We start from the raw sequence: 13,821 nt of genomic DNA on the forward strand, positions 1-13,821 counted from the left end.
GGGTCGAAGTCAATTTGAAAAACGTTTGTTTGAAAATCGCATTGCAATGGCCGACCTAGGAGCCCAGATTATGACTCAGAGGAGCGATTGGCCAAATGGCGGTCTCAAAGAGATCCAATCTATGTGGCACCAACTCCCTTCGAGTGCTAACTGCCATTCGGGGTATGGACTTAGCTAAAACTAGCCAAGAGAACTCTTTGTCTGATAAGGTTCTCACTGAGGAGGAGTTACATGTTGCCAGTAGACTCAGACAAGGTTCCATGCTGCTCGATGTTGCAAAATATTTATCGTTATTGAGTAAGCTGCCACACTCCAGTACAATCCGGAGTTCTACAATTGGCTTTTATCCTCGTGAAGTGACATGGATTTGTAAATATGTATATAAATAAATAATACATTTTGTGACCTTGTATAGACAATATCAACACACATAAGCAATGATAGTCAAGCGCAAGGAGAAGAGTTGGGTTTGACAAGCTAAGCTCCCTAGATCCTCCTCTCCCCACACATTTAGAAGTTGTGCGACCATTCCACCTCCAGGCTGAGGGCATGCAACCCTTATTACCACCATAAGAAGCCCTGACCATCATCTCTGATGGTGTAGATGGGGTACCGTCCCTTTCTATACACATTTCCCCCTTTGAAACCATAAGTCAAAGCACGAGGTTGTAAAAGGAAAAAGTGTCTAGTTTGAAGGAAGAAACAAAGCTATGATATCACATTGCATTTCTGTTGAACTTGGGATGCATGCACATGGAAAACCTACAAAACAAAGACATTATAAAATGAAAAGGGGAGACCCCCCCAATAAGGGCTATAACATGATAGATGGATGGGTGAGGGATGCCAATAGGATAGCAAAAGGAGATGCCCATACCCCTATCCCCATCGTATTAGGTTGAAAGCTTGCATCACTTAGAGGTTATCGATGAAGATCCAGCTTTGGATTGTTGATGATGTCAAACGTTTTTACTAATAAAGAAGCGTACCCAATGAGGTAGCCAATGAAGTAGGACTAGTACATATTTGTTCTATGTTTTTCTAGTTGGAGGGTCGATTGGCTCCACAAAATTGATGGCTCATTTCTCGAATGGCTTCAAAAGAAGGATCGATTGCAATGGCATTGCATTAGTTTTGGTAGGTTTTTCCATTTGTTGAGAGAGGCATCACATCGCTTATAATAATCATAGGTATATTTGTGGAGGGTTGGTCACTAGTATCCTGCAAGTAGAGCTTTCCTAGATGTTGCTTCTCTTGTAAAGTGTCCACTACATGGCTCATCATGGCATGCTTTCATGACAATTCTAATCTCATCTCCTACTATGCATCCTCAGAGTACTTCATCTTTACCTTTCTTGTATAGGGCCCCACCTAGCAGGGTGTAGGTGGATGATTCCAACAAAATCTTCTTCTTCTCTTAACTAAAGATGACAGGGGGATATTGTTGAGTGGCCAAGTGGTTGGCAATGTTTGCATACCATGGGGTCACATTTTCTACAAGAAATAGAGTTGCATCAGAAAGGTCTAGATAATCTCGCACCTCTTCTTCACTCTTAGGGATTCATGATAGATGATCGGCTAAGACATGGGAATGACTAGGTTTCATGAACCACTCAAACTCTTGAAATAAAAAGAGCCATTTCATCACTCTCCCTTTCACATATGCCTTGCCCATTAGGAAGGATAGAGCCTCATGACCCACACAAAACTTAAAATGTATTCAAAGAAGGTAATTGCAAAACTTCTCCAGGGAAAACACCATCACCAAGCACTCAAACTGTGTCACTATATAGTTCCTCTCCCGATTGATGTCTTTTCAACTTACAAAATAAATTGGTTGTTCCAGCTTTGAGGATCTTTTTTAGCAAATAACTATACCTAGCCTTCGACTAATTCATTAGCATGCATATGGAATTCCTTTGTCTAGTTAGGAGGTTGTAAGGGGGTCGTAAGATAGGTGGTTTGATCAAGCACTACTTCAAGGTGTTGGAAGCTTCTTTGCAATCATCTATCCAAATGAACTTTGCATATGTCTTGAGAAGCTTGTGCAAGGTGTCTAACTTAGTTGCACAATGGGCAATGAATTGCCTATAGTAGCCCACATGGCCAAGAAATACTCTCAATTGCTTTGGATTAGTTGGTGCGATTAGGGCTGTAATCTTTTCAATCTTTGCAAGATCTATCTCCACAGAGTAGTGTCCACCTCATCCTAGCACCATGCCATGATGGATCTCATCGAGCACGATGCAACATTTGCTATATATGTTTTGTGCACTAAGGTGCAAGAGGACAGTGAAGAAGACATTGACACACCCTCTCGACCAAAGCTAGAGTATTTTGAGAGGGATCCTAAGGAGATCACACTCGATCAGAGAGTAGAGGTAGCACAAAGCTTAGCCATTGTGCACCCACCTCCTTGCCTTGTTGAGACGCCGACAAGTGATGAGCCACCCCTTGCTTCTCTCCATGCTATTATCATCGAGGAGGTGGAATATTTACTTATGCAGAATGTACTATAAATTTTGGAGCTAAGGGAAGAAGATCTATATTGTATTATGGTGCATGATGCACTTGGTGATTTTATAGATTTTGATATACAAGATGCGCTAGCACATGTTGATGAGGTGGCTCGATATGATGGCACGAGTGTTGATGACATCTCTACCATTGTGAGCATGCAAGAGAATGCCGCGCCACAATATGAGATCTCAGATGAGGAGTTTGAGCGGTTGCAAGAGAAAGCATTTTTGGACCTCTCTATGCAATACCTTCCCAAGAGAGAGACGAGGGTGGTCCAATTGCAGGAACAGACTTGGATGCTTCATTACACCAAAAGATAGATGATGCCGAGAAGGTAATGTTATCAGATTCGGGCAAAAATTTAGCAGTAGGGCCTCTAGGGCATCGGAAGTGTAGATTCAAGCCTCCAGATATGAGCCTCTGGCAAGGGCAACTCTGGGGGTCTGATCCCCCAAAAAAAAAGTGCATACTCCCGATGCCCTAGAGGCCCTAGTGGTAAATGTTTATGCGAGTCCGATGTATATTTCTTTAGCATACTCCATGCATAGCGAGTCTAACATAGTGAGTCTTACACTGAACTTGTGTGATGCAAGACATTGTCTATATAGATGAATTTTCATCTAGACAAGATGGCCGATCTGGTAGATAAGGAAGGGTATAGGACTTTGCATTGAAGGAGTATATCGGCCAGCTTGTGAGTGACATTATTGTATTCCATAAGATATGCTCACCAGCTTTTTCTGAGAACTTCTTGAAGTTGAGGGCACTAACGAAGGTTCGGCCCTTCAAGAGCATCCCAACGAACTCTAGCTTGGAGAAAGTAGTGTTATTTCGACGTTCAAAGCTCCTCTACTTATTCTCTAATACTAAGCCTGAGCCACTTTTTTCCATGGTGGCCCGTGGTATGGTTGCTGGTGTTGAAGACCCCAATGCCATTGAACTATAGGGCAAAATGTGTTGTTGCCTATGATTAAGAACCATGAGGAGTCTAGCTCAAAGAAGCCTAGGAGAGAGTAGATGTACTTAGTGCCAAATGATATCTCATCACCAATGTAATGTTATTTGTAATCTTCTCTTGAAGTAATGAAAATCGATATTTGTTGGATTTGCGTGTAATGTAGTTTGTCATATGCATTGTTTATTATTGTTTTTTAGTTGAATATTATGTTTATTTATCAGTTTTATACACAACAGGATTTGTACCCTAAATTTGATACATAGTGCTTTATCGAGTTCATGCGCAACATCTATTCGTTCGAATGCATGTAACGATAACTCAAAGACATAAATGAAACAAATAACAAGTGAATTAAAAAAAAAGACGTGACAAAAAATTTGTATTCATATTCATGACATTTTACATGGGATCCATTACAACCAAGGTTTTACAAAATCTCTTTGGAAGCTACATTTTGTATATGTTTTGGTAGTACACCCCTATCGTTGTTGATCTCCACGATGACTATCCTTCCATCACCGGAAGAATCTTAGTATTTGCAAATCCCTATCGCTGACCGTGACTATCCTTGCATGTATTGCTACATAGATCAAGTCTCCGAACAAGTCGATGACTTAAGCTTCGATAGCTTCCTATAGTGCAAGGAGGACTTGAGCAGTCTGATCGGGTAGTTGCAAGCATGTTCCATTTGGAAAGTGTCTCCTTCTGTTCTTAATGAGTATGCCATCTATAATCTCATGCACTAGCTTCTAGAGTGGAGCCTTTGGTACTAGGATGTGCGTGGTCTTCTAGTAATGGTGCATCTCACGAAGAGTCACTATGCTTGGCTTCCATCAACATATGCGATACTGGAGTGGTGGTGGTGGAGCTGGGGGGAGGTGGCCTCTATATAGGATTTCTAGGGGGGTGTCTCCGGGCCACTTGCTTGGTGTGTGCCATGTCTTCTAGGGGAGAAAACTCAAAACTCAAAAGTGAAATGTGTAAAATGAGGTGAAGCTTTAAACTTATAGCAAAACTTTCCCAAAACCCTTAAACTTGAATTAATGTGTCTAGGCTTTGAAAAAATATGACCAATGATCCGATTGACGTGAAATTCTACCTCTGGACTCCTTTAGGTACATCAACTACCCAAAAAAAATTGGTCTCATCAAAGGTCTCTGGGACACCTGCCCAGAGCCTCACATCTAGGTTCTTGAATCCCCAAATTCAGGGCCCCAGATGCAAGCCTTCGGACAGGTGTCCCTGATACTTTTGATGGGGCCAATTTTTAAATATCCATGAGTTTTTATGATGCCCGACATGTGGGTGTTTGAGTTATAAAATTGACGATTCAATCATTTTTTGAAAATGCATTAACTGGATTATACTTTACTAATAAGAGAAAAACTCAACACCACATCAAGTGTGCACAACTGCATATTAAATGTGTTGTCAACCAAACTACGTGAAATATTGAAAACTTAAAAATTCACAAAAAATAAGTCATGGATCAAATGGAATATCGCATATCGAATATAGTGTTGCCAAACCGCTAAATACAATAAAGATATAGTGCATCGACCCATACACAACTGATCACTAATGTGTGCGAGATTGCGCATTGAATTTGTCCTTAACAAAACTATTAAGATTAGAAACTTGGAAATACGCACAATGCAAATCATGGAAAAATAGAATATCAAATATTAGATTTGGCATTACCAAACCATGAAATACATGGTAGATAGTGCACTATACCAAGTACAACTAGAGCTAGGAAAAAATTAGCTCCATTTTGTAGACCACTACTATCAAATACTTGAAGGTCTATTGGAAATATAAACCAAAACTAAGATCCTTACAATCTACAACCAAACATGAGCTAAGAACATAGATCCAATTACAAGGTAGCTTCTCAAAGCATATTGTTGACATTAAGATTAAATGCATCCTTGCTGTTGTTGCGGATCCTACGAATAAGAACCATATCTATGGGATTAATAGTGATATGTCAGGCATGAATGGCTAAAAGTTGAGAATCACCCATTAGATCAGTTAAGTAACTTTCAGCTGCTTCTTAGAGAGCAAGCAAGGCTTAGCTTGACCATCACCCCACATTCCTTGCCTAGTTATTTGAAAAGAACTTCTGATGATGCCCTAATTGCAGATCTTGTAGTATTTCTCACATCAACCTAGAGAATGGTGCCTTAGGAATAATCAAGTTGGCACTCTTATGGAATTTTCTTATCTCATGTAGTGTAGTTGTGCTTGGTCTTCATCTTCACTTCTTATGTGTTGGAGGACATGTATTACTAGCTGGAGCAGTAGTGGGAGGTGGAGCAATTGGAGCATGTGGACCACCATTTTTGGACAATGGCAAACCATCATTATTGACCACACTAGGGCCACCATTGTTGGACATAGTAGTACCACCATTATTAGCTGCAGTAGGGCCACCTTTGTCAACCACCAAGGGACCTTTGTCACTCACAGTATGCTCACTAGATTCGGAAGAGTGCTGAGCTCTTGCTCTTGCAGGCACCTTCTTGATAGGAAGCTTGAAACATGCCATGGTTGTGATGATGAAGGATAGAAAGGTGGAGGGTAGAGTGAAGAGTAATGGGAAAAAATGAAAGGAGAGACTTGACTTAAGTACAAAACTTTTAAACTTACTGTGGTGTAAATGAACTTTAAAAGTAAAAAACATAGTTTGAAATCGACTTTGAAAAACATAGTGACAAACCTTCAAAATTTTAAACAAAATTTGCAAGACATCTCATGTTAAAGATAGGAGTATTGATTTGTCATATCCTGGGTACCTATGCTCTCTCGTAGACTCTAAATGTATCAAAAGTATTATCTTTATCTAGGTCTCCATTTCTTGCAATCTCTCTCTTGGGTTGCCAACAATTCTATGTGGCATTGTCTACCTATGTTGTTTTTATATCTTGCTTTTCTCACTTCATATATTGCCCTACTTATAAATTCTGCTTGAGAGGTTTTGGACTTCTTTTCTTTTTCCTCATATCGTATCTCTAATCTCCTATACCACCATTGTAATAATTGCCTCATAGAATTGGAATCATTGATGCCACCTCCATGATTAGTTGCCTTTTGAAAAGCACAGTGAGCTTGCTAATGAGATCGTTCCATGCCTTGAGTTGACCATACTGCCAAACTTCCTTGATTAGCAAATTATGGACCATGTGCTTCAAGTATATGCTACACAAGAAGAGAGATTATAAACACAAACTAATTCGAAATGGTGATATTTTTTTGTAATGGTGACAATACTGATATTTTTTGTAATGGTGACAATACTTCCTCTTTAAATGTATTGGCATCACCATCCCTAAACCTCAAATTTTGTAAGAGAGCTTCTAATCTATCTAGGTGTATCCACACTTCTGCCTTTGTAATCCTCGTTCGTCCCCCATTGCTCCAATTCAGAATAGAAAGGTGCAACTTTTTCCATGCTTCATACTTCTCTGGTTATTTTACAAGTATATTGCCTTCCTCATCTCGAGGTGGAGATATAAACTTACTAGCCTTAGGTCTGCCAAAGCATGGTTTACAAGGGATATTTCCACTCTTTCCCAATTTTTTCTCGTCCTTTTTTATTTCTTCTTGGCCCTCGTGCAATCCAAGTTCAGAGAGGACTTGTTCTACCTTCTTGTATGTAGCATCAGCTTCTGACACAGGCTGCATCTTGTATACAAAGCATATATATTCATATACTAGCTTCTCAATTATTCTAACCAAACAGTGCAATGTGCAAAAGTGAATCCTTGTTAGTGGTATTTCCAAAATAGGGGGCCAATTTGGATCCACTGGAACTAGCATTCCATTTCTCATGACTTTTTGATCATGTGTTGGAGTATCTTTTTGTCTTGCCTTGGCAGGCCATTCTATCTTTCCATCTTTCACTTTCTTCCTAGTTTGCATGTAGTATATACACAAAAATTTTACATTCGCTACATTTGATAAACTAAACATACACTTCAATGTTTTTAAATCACTTGCAAGGTGCCATTCAACTTGATAGTCCCCAAACCCCTCGATGTGTAAAATTGCTCCATTATTTTGTTGTTGAATAATACTGGGTATATTAGTGAGGTTAAAAAAAAACTTTAAGTACTTCATGGTCCTTTGGTACTTCAAATGCTGTAAGCCATCATATTTCATTCTCTGACACACTGAAATATAGAGGATGGTTTTCATCGATGTTGGGATCCAATGCTCAATTAATAAGTGTTATACTCACACGTTCAAGTTTTTGTCCCTTAATAATCTCACTCTCATCAAGTTTGAGGACAAGCTTGCCTCTACATTCTTCCATAGACATATTGTAGAACTTTACCATAGCAATCTGAACCCTACATATATCCAATACAAAGTTGGATGCATTCAATACAAATGCAACTTCTTTGGAACCATACTTCAATATGTGTGTATTTTCCACATGGGTTGGCTCACTAATTAGTTCTAAAACTTTCTCATTTAGCTGTTTTCGAGCCTTCTTCACGTGAAATGGTTTTGGCAAAGACATTACTCGCTTAGTTTTGAAGACTTGCTTAAATCCTGTATCGGATTGTTGATAGAGCATACTATATGACTCAGAACTCAATTCCACCTTGTCACATAATCCCTGAGCATCTGTAGCAGTAAACAAGTTGCTCACATCCCTAAGATGTTCACTTGTGGCACCATCTACAATGTCCCTGAATTTACGATTTTCCAATGCATTTTTTGCCATATCCTTGCTTAGGACTTTGGCAATAGTATCATTCTTTGCTTGAGAGAATATATTTATCATTGTAGTAGATTGAGCATATCTCTGTATATAATATTGTCCAATTCCTTTGGTTAATTTGTGAATTGGTTTAACTAATTGGATACGATGACGTGCTTCTTTGGTTTTTAAAGTGGGCCCAATCTCCAAAATTTTTGTGATTTTCCTCTTTATGTTTTGATTCTCCTTCTCCAAGTCCATAACTTTAGACTGTAACTCCATATTTTGCACATGTGTGGCCTGCATAGCATCTTCAATGACAAACATTGCTTGTTGTAAGCTGTGGTTCTCCCTATCCTTCTCAGCCAATAATCTATCATTTTCCATCAAAGATTACATATTCCCTTGTAATCTTGTTTACATATTTATGAAGGCTTGATGAACCCCTACTAATCCTTGTGTGACAAGTCTACATGTGTATCCATACAATCCTTCATTTCCTTCACAAACGAACTTTACAAATGATGTAAGCCCTTCAAATTGTGGTGGCCTTTGAGTGACTAGATCGGATGGATAAATGCACCCGTCAACCCAAAGGTCCATGTTTTTTCTCCCTGCATTTCTTTCTTGTTGCATCTTGTGTCTTATTGCATCATCCCTTTCTATAGTTCTTTTGAGCATTGGTGCATATTCATCCTCCGATTGAAAGTGAATATCTCTCTTTCTCTTAGTACATCATGCACCTACATCCTATAAAGAAAAATATATGCCAATTTTAACTTGGATTAACATTCAAATCACACAATTGCACCCCTTTGATTCACTATATCTGTGTTTTTTTAAAACCCAATTGGATCTTGTCTCATTCTCTTGATTTCAGTCATGATAGACCCTAATCAATCCATAATCTACTTGTAATCTTAGCTTTTAATCTACTGAGTCTTATCAGAATCCAATCTTATCTTATATTCTATCCAAAAAACACACACACACACACACACACTCTCTCTCAAAATTGAGCAAAGATGTTTAAACACATTTATACAAAAGCTTGGCCAGTGGAGAACAACAAAATCATCTTATCTTCTACCCTAATTTACTCTCTGTCACTCTATCACTTATTTTCTTAGTTCATCTCACATGGTCCTCTCTCTTCCCCCCTTCTCTCTCTTTCCCCCCTTCTCTCTTTCCCCCCCTCTCTCTCTCTCCCCCCCTCTCTCTCTATGAATTGACACCTAAGGATTAAAAACTATGAAGAATAATAACATCATATATATTAAAAAAATAAAGATGTAATGAGCAGGGATCACGGGAACATGGCATGGAAACATACCAATCACACTGACGGTATAAAAGGTATAAGAGGGTATTTTAAGGTATCATAGAAATGATCAAGAATCTCTCTTTTCACCTTCACAAGCTTTCATGGCTTCTTCTTCATCTTCTTCTTCTTCCTCCCTTTTCTCTCTTGCTCTCTCTTCTCCCCGTCTTTCTCTCTCCTCTTCCTCTTCTCCTGCAGTCCTTCTGTCTCTTCTCTCCATTAGTTAGGACACTTAGGTCTCTTTCATTACAAGTGGTATTAGAGCTTTGTCCTTGATCCTTTTCTTTTCCCATAGATTTAGGGTTCTCACAGTTTTCCCATAGTTAGAAAACCCCAGTTACATCTCTTTCACAGGTACACACGAGTACTCAGGCACGCTGTCAGCCCTCTTGAAGACTATGGCAGCCTTTCTTGGAGCTTTTCCAAGAACCATGGATACATCTGGAGGCGGGTAGACAAATTTGACAGGTCATCACTAATTTTCATGTAATTTTCTTGAGGGTTTTGGGCAAAAGGAGTGTAGCAGAGTTAGAGAAGACCAAAAGCTCAGTTACTTTTCAAGAGGACCTTCTCTCTCCTCCTTCCTTCAAGCTGCCATGGAACCTTCAGCCCCAAGAACCTTAGAGATCTTGCTCCCTCCTCTTCCTCATAGAGCTTCCCCCTCACCTTGCTCAGCATCTAGAGCAGCATTGAGCCTTGCTTGCCTTGTCTGGAGCCTCCAGGGAGTAGCCTGAAAAATGCGATGCATTTTGCGTTGAGCTTTCTGGCTCACTCCTCTTGCTCTAGCTCAGTCCCAGCCCTCCTTGCTTCATCTCTCAGCCTTGGCACACCCTTGGGCAAGCTTGAGCACGGGTATTAACCCCTGGGCAAGCTTGAGCACGGGTATTAACCTCCCTATCAGTTCTTGACAACACCTCAAACCCTACTGTGGGCAGCAGCCATGGCAGCCATGAAACCTTCAGCCCAGCTCATGGCACACTAAAGCCCCTTCAAATTTCTCACCCCGGGAGCCTTGGGAGCAGCCACAAGCTTCAACAAGTGAAGATATACGACATTGAAGGCCCCCATACAACCATGGGCAGTAAGAAGATGGGCAACCATAAAGATCTTGAAGGAGGCAGCCAATAACTCTTCCCCAGGCTTGAACAAGGTATGTCAATCAGTTCTTCCTCTCACTTTTACATCCAATTGTTGAGTTCAGTCACTTGATGAGAGAGATGGAAGAAATGCTTGGGTTGAGATTGCCAATGGGATTCCCATCCTCAGCCCACACCCTAGGAATGCATGCATAGTTAGATAATCTTTCAATTTCTTTTCCATTGATCAAGATTGTACTCTAATCCTTAACCGTACTCTTGTTTGATTCCGATTGATAAAAATTTTTGTAAGAAGGGTAAGTCATGCAATCAGTGAGTCACTGAATTGCAGAGGTAACCCCTTCCCCATCCCATTTCCTTATTGATCATGCATATCATGAAAGGCCCAATCATCAAATTGTAAATGCATATCATGCTGGTTGCTTAATAATAAATATCTTCCATGTATATTTCGGGCGAGAAAAAGCCTGATGCCAGGCGAGGTGGCAAGACAAAAGAGGGGTGACCCCCCTTGCCATCAAAGACCTTGAAGGGGTGCACAACTCGACCCGGGGGGAACTTTGCCCACCTCTCGGTGATCCAGAGCCCAAATATTCTTGCAGCTGCATGTACATTTGATGGAATAGCCCGAGCCCTGATCATTTGAGTCTACAGCCCTCTACATGCATTGGTAATGTCATGTATCACTTGGAAATGTATGGTGGATGCATGCAAGAAGGGCAGGGTATGCAATCATGGAAATGGTCTCATCAATAGAACTACGGATGCAAAGGATGTATGGCTCTATGTGGCATTGAGAACCACCGTTGAGGCCGTGGATGTCTTGGAATAAGCACCTCACCATTGGGATAAGGTATGCTCCTTGAGGGAGTCTTTGCAGGGTATTGTAGACAATTAGTCCCACACAGTCAGCCCGCAAAAGTCAATTACAGCAAAGCCTTGTTGTGTAATTGAGCACATGCCCTATAGCTTATTCAAAGAGGCATCCCCCCTTTGATCTGAACCAAAAATCTCCCGATTCCACCCTACAGTTTGGGAGATATGCTCAATTTTGTGCTCAGAGGTAATGTGGGACATGCAGCAGTCCTACACAGTCAGCCCACAAAAGTCAATTACAGCAAATCCTTCTTTGTGACTGAGTGCAGGCCCCATAGCTCAATTCGAAAAGGGAATTTCCCCCTTTGATTTGAACCAAAAATCTTTCCATTCCGCCCTATGGTTTGGGAGATAAGCTCAATTTTGTGCTCAGAGGTACTGTGGGACATGCAACAGTCCTAGACAGTCAGCCCACAAAAAGTGATTACAGCAAAGCCCTGATCATTTATTCTCAAAGATATTCTTACATATCCTCGTAGAGGGGATTTAGAGATTTAATTTTAGTTAAAAATTTTGGCAATCGGAGCTTCCTAGCTCAAGATATTGCCATTTGTGTAACAAGGGGTCTGGTAGACTGCACTTGGGATGGCAGGCCACAAGGATAAAGCAAAGGCCCAGGAGGACTTCCAGCGTGAAATAAGGGACTCCCGTGCCTCAATGAATGATCCTAGCTCAGCCCAAGAGGATCATGAAGACATGTTTGAAGAGGGTGCCCACGAGATGGACCGCTTATCTATGCTCAACCAAACTCTATGCCAACATGAGACCCGTCATGCTGAACAACATCGAGAGATGGAACAACGCCATAGGGAGATGGAAACCTACCAAGATCACCATCATTCTGAGATGATGGCCAAGATGGACTTACTTATAGAGTGTATGGGCACCCTCATCCCCGCCATTGCCCCAAGGAGTATGTCCCTCCCCGTGAGGCTAACTGCCCTCCCCCCTTGGAGACTGGGTGTAGCCCACAAGGTCTTGGTGGTACCCATGGCGTTCCCCATAGGACTTATGAGACGGGTGAGCCTTTCACCCGACATGATGAACCCCTCCTTCCCTCTCCCATTATGAATCCTTCAAGCCCATCCTTGGGACCACAACTCCCCCATAACGGAAGCTATATGCACACTCATGGGAATGGCCAGCAAGGGCCTAATGCAAATCTTGGGCAGAATGGAATGCAAGGGGTACATGGACAGCATGCACATGGCAGTTTTGGGCAGCATGGCCATTTTGGACAGCAAGGTCCTAATGTGCAATTTGGTCCTCATGTAATGCATGGACAACATGGCCCCCATGGAAATTTTGGATAGCCAGGGTTTGGACAGCAAGACATGTATGGGAAGCATGTAGCACATGGCATTCATGGACAACAAGGCCTAGATGAGCTGCGTGACAAGATTTTGTTTACTAAGTTTAATGGGCAGTCCTCATCCCCAGCTGAATTAGAGGAATGGACCTCTAAATTGGAACCCTATTTTCTCATTTACCCTTATACCGATGAGGCAAAGATTATTTTTGCCTCCCTTCATTTGGAAGGTTTTGCCCACACATGGTGGAGATTTGTTCAAAGAGAAAATCAGTAGTTTCGTGATTGGGAGGAGTTCAAGATACATATGATGCAAGTTTTTGTCTCCCCGGTAGAAAAAGAGTGCTTGGCTAGGAAATGGTATTAGTTTGATTAGTGAAATCTCATCGTGAGGGAGTATACAACCAGTTTATGAACCTATCCATGTATGTTGAGGCAGTCAGTGATGAGGCCAAATTGCATAAATACATTTATGGGCTAGATGAACATCTTTCAACTGATGTAATGGCTCAAAAGCCAGCCACCTTGTTTGCAGCCATAGAATTGGATGAATGATATGGTCGGAAATACCATTGCAATGAGGGCATGTAGCCCATTGCAGGACATCAAAGATACCCTATCAGGCAACCCCCATATGCTGGTAATTATCGCAGCAACAATGCAGGGAATGGCAGCCCCAAAATACCCACTTACCCCACTTTTAATACTAAAAGGAAATATGGCAGTTTTGGGACAACACCCCCCTCCAAAAGTGACCCAAAGTATGTTGAAAAAAGACACGGAATGGCTTCAGTCCTAACGGTCAAAAATTCATTTCTCTTGAAGTTGTCAAGGATTGCAAGGCTAAAGGTTTGTGCTTTAAATGCGGGGATAAGTACATGTCTGATCATGTATCCAAATGCCCCTTTAAGAATGCCATTGTCAAGTTTAATAGCATGTATGTGTTAGAAGATAGTGACAAGTTGGAAGAGGGCTTGCATGACGACTCCCCCATGATGACACTTGCTGAAAATGCTGAATATGAAGAGG

The sequence above is a fragment of the Lygodium microphyllum genome, chromosome 2 (assembly GCF_053477565.2).
Source record: "Lygodium microphyllum isolate KBCC chromosome 2, Lygodium_microphyllum_v1.1.10, whole genome shotgun sequence".
In the NCBI taxonomy this organism is placed as follows: domain Eukaryota; kingdom Viridiplantae; phylum Streptophyta; class Polypodiopsida; order Schizaeales; family Lygodiaceae; genus Lygodium; species Lygodium microphyllum.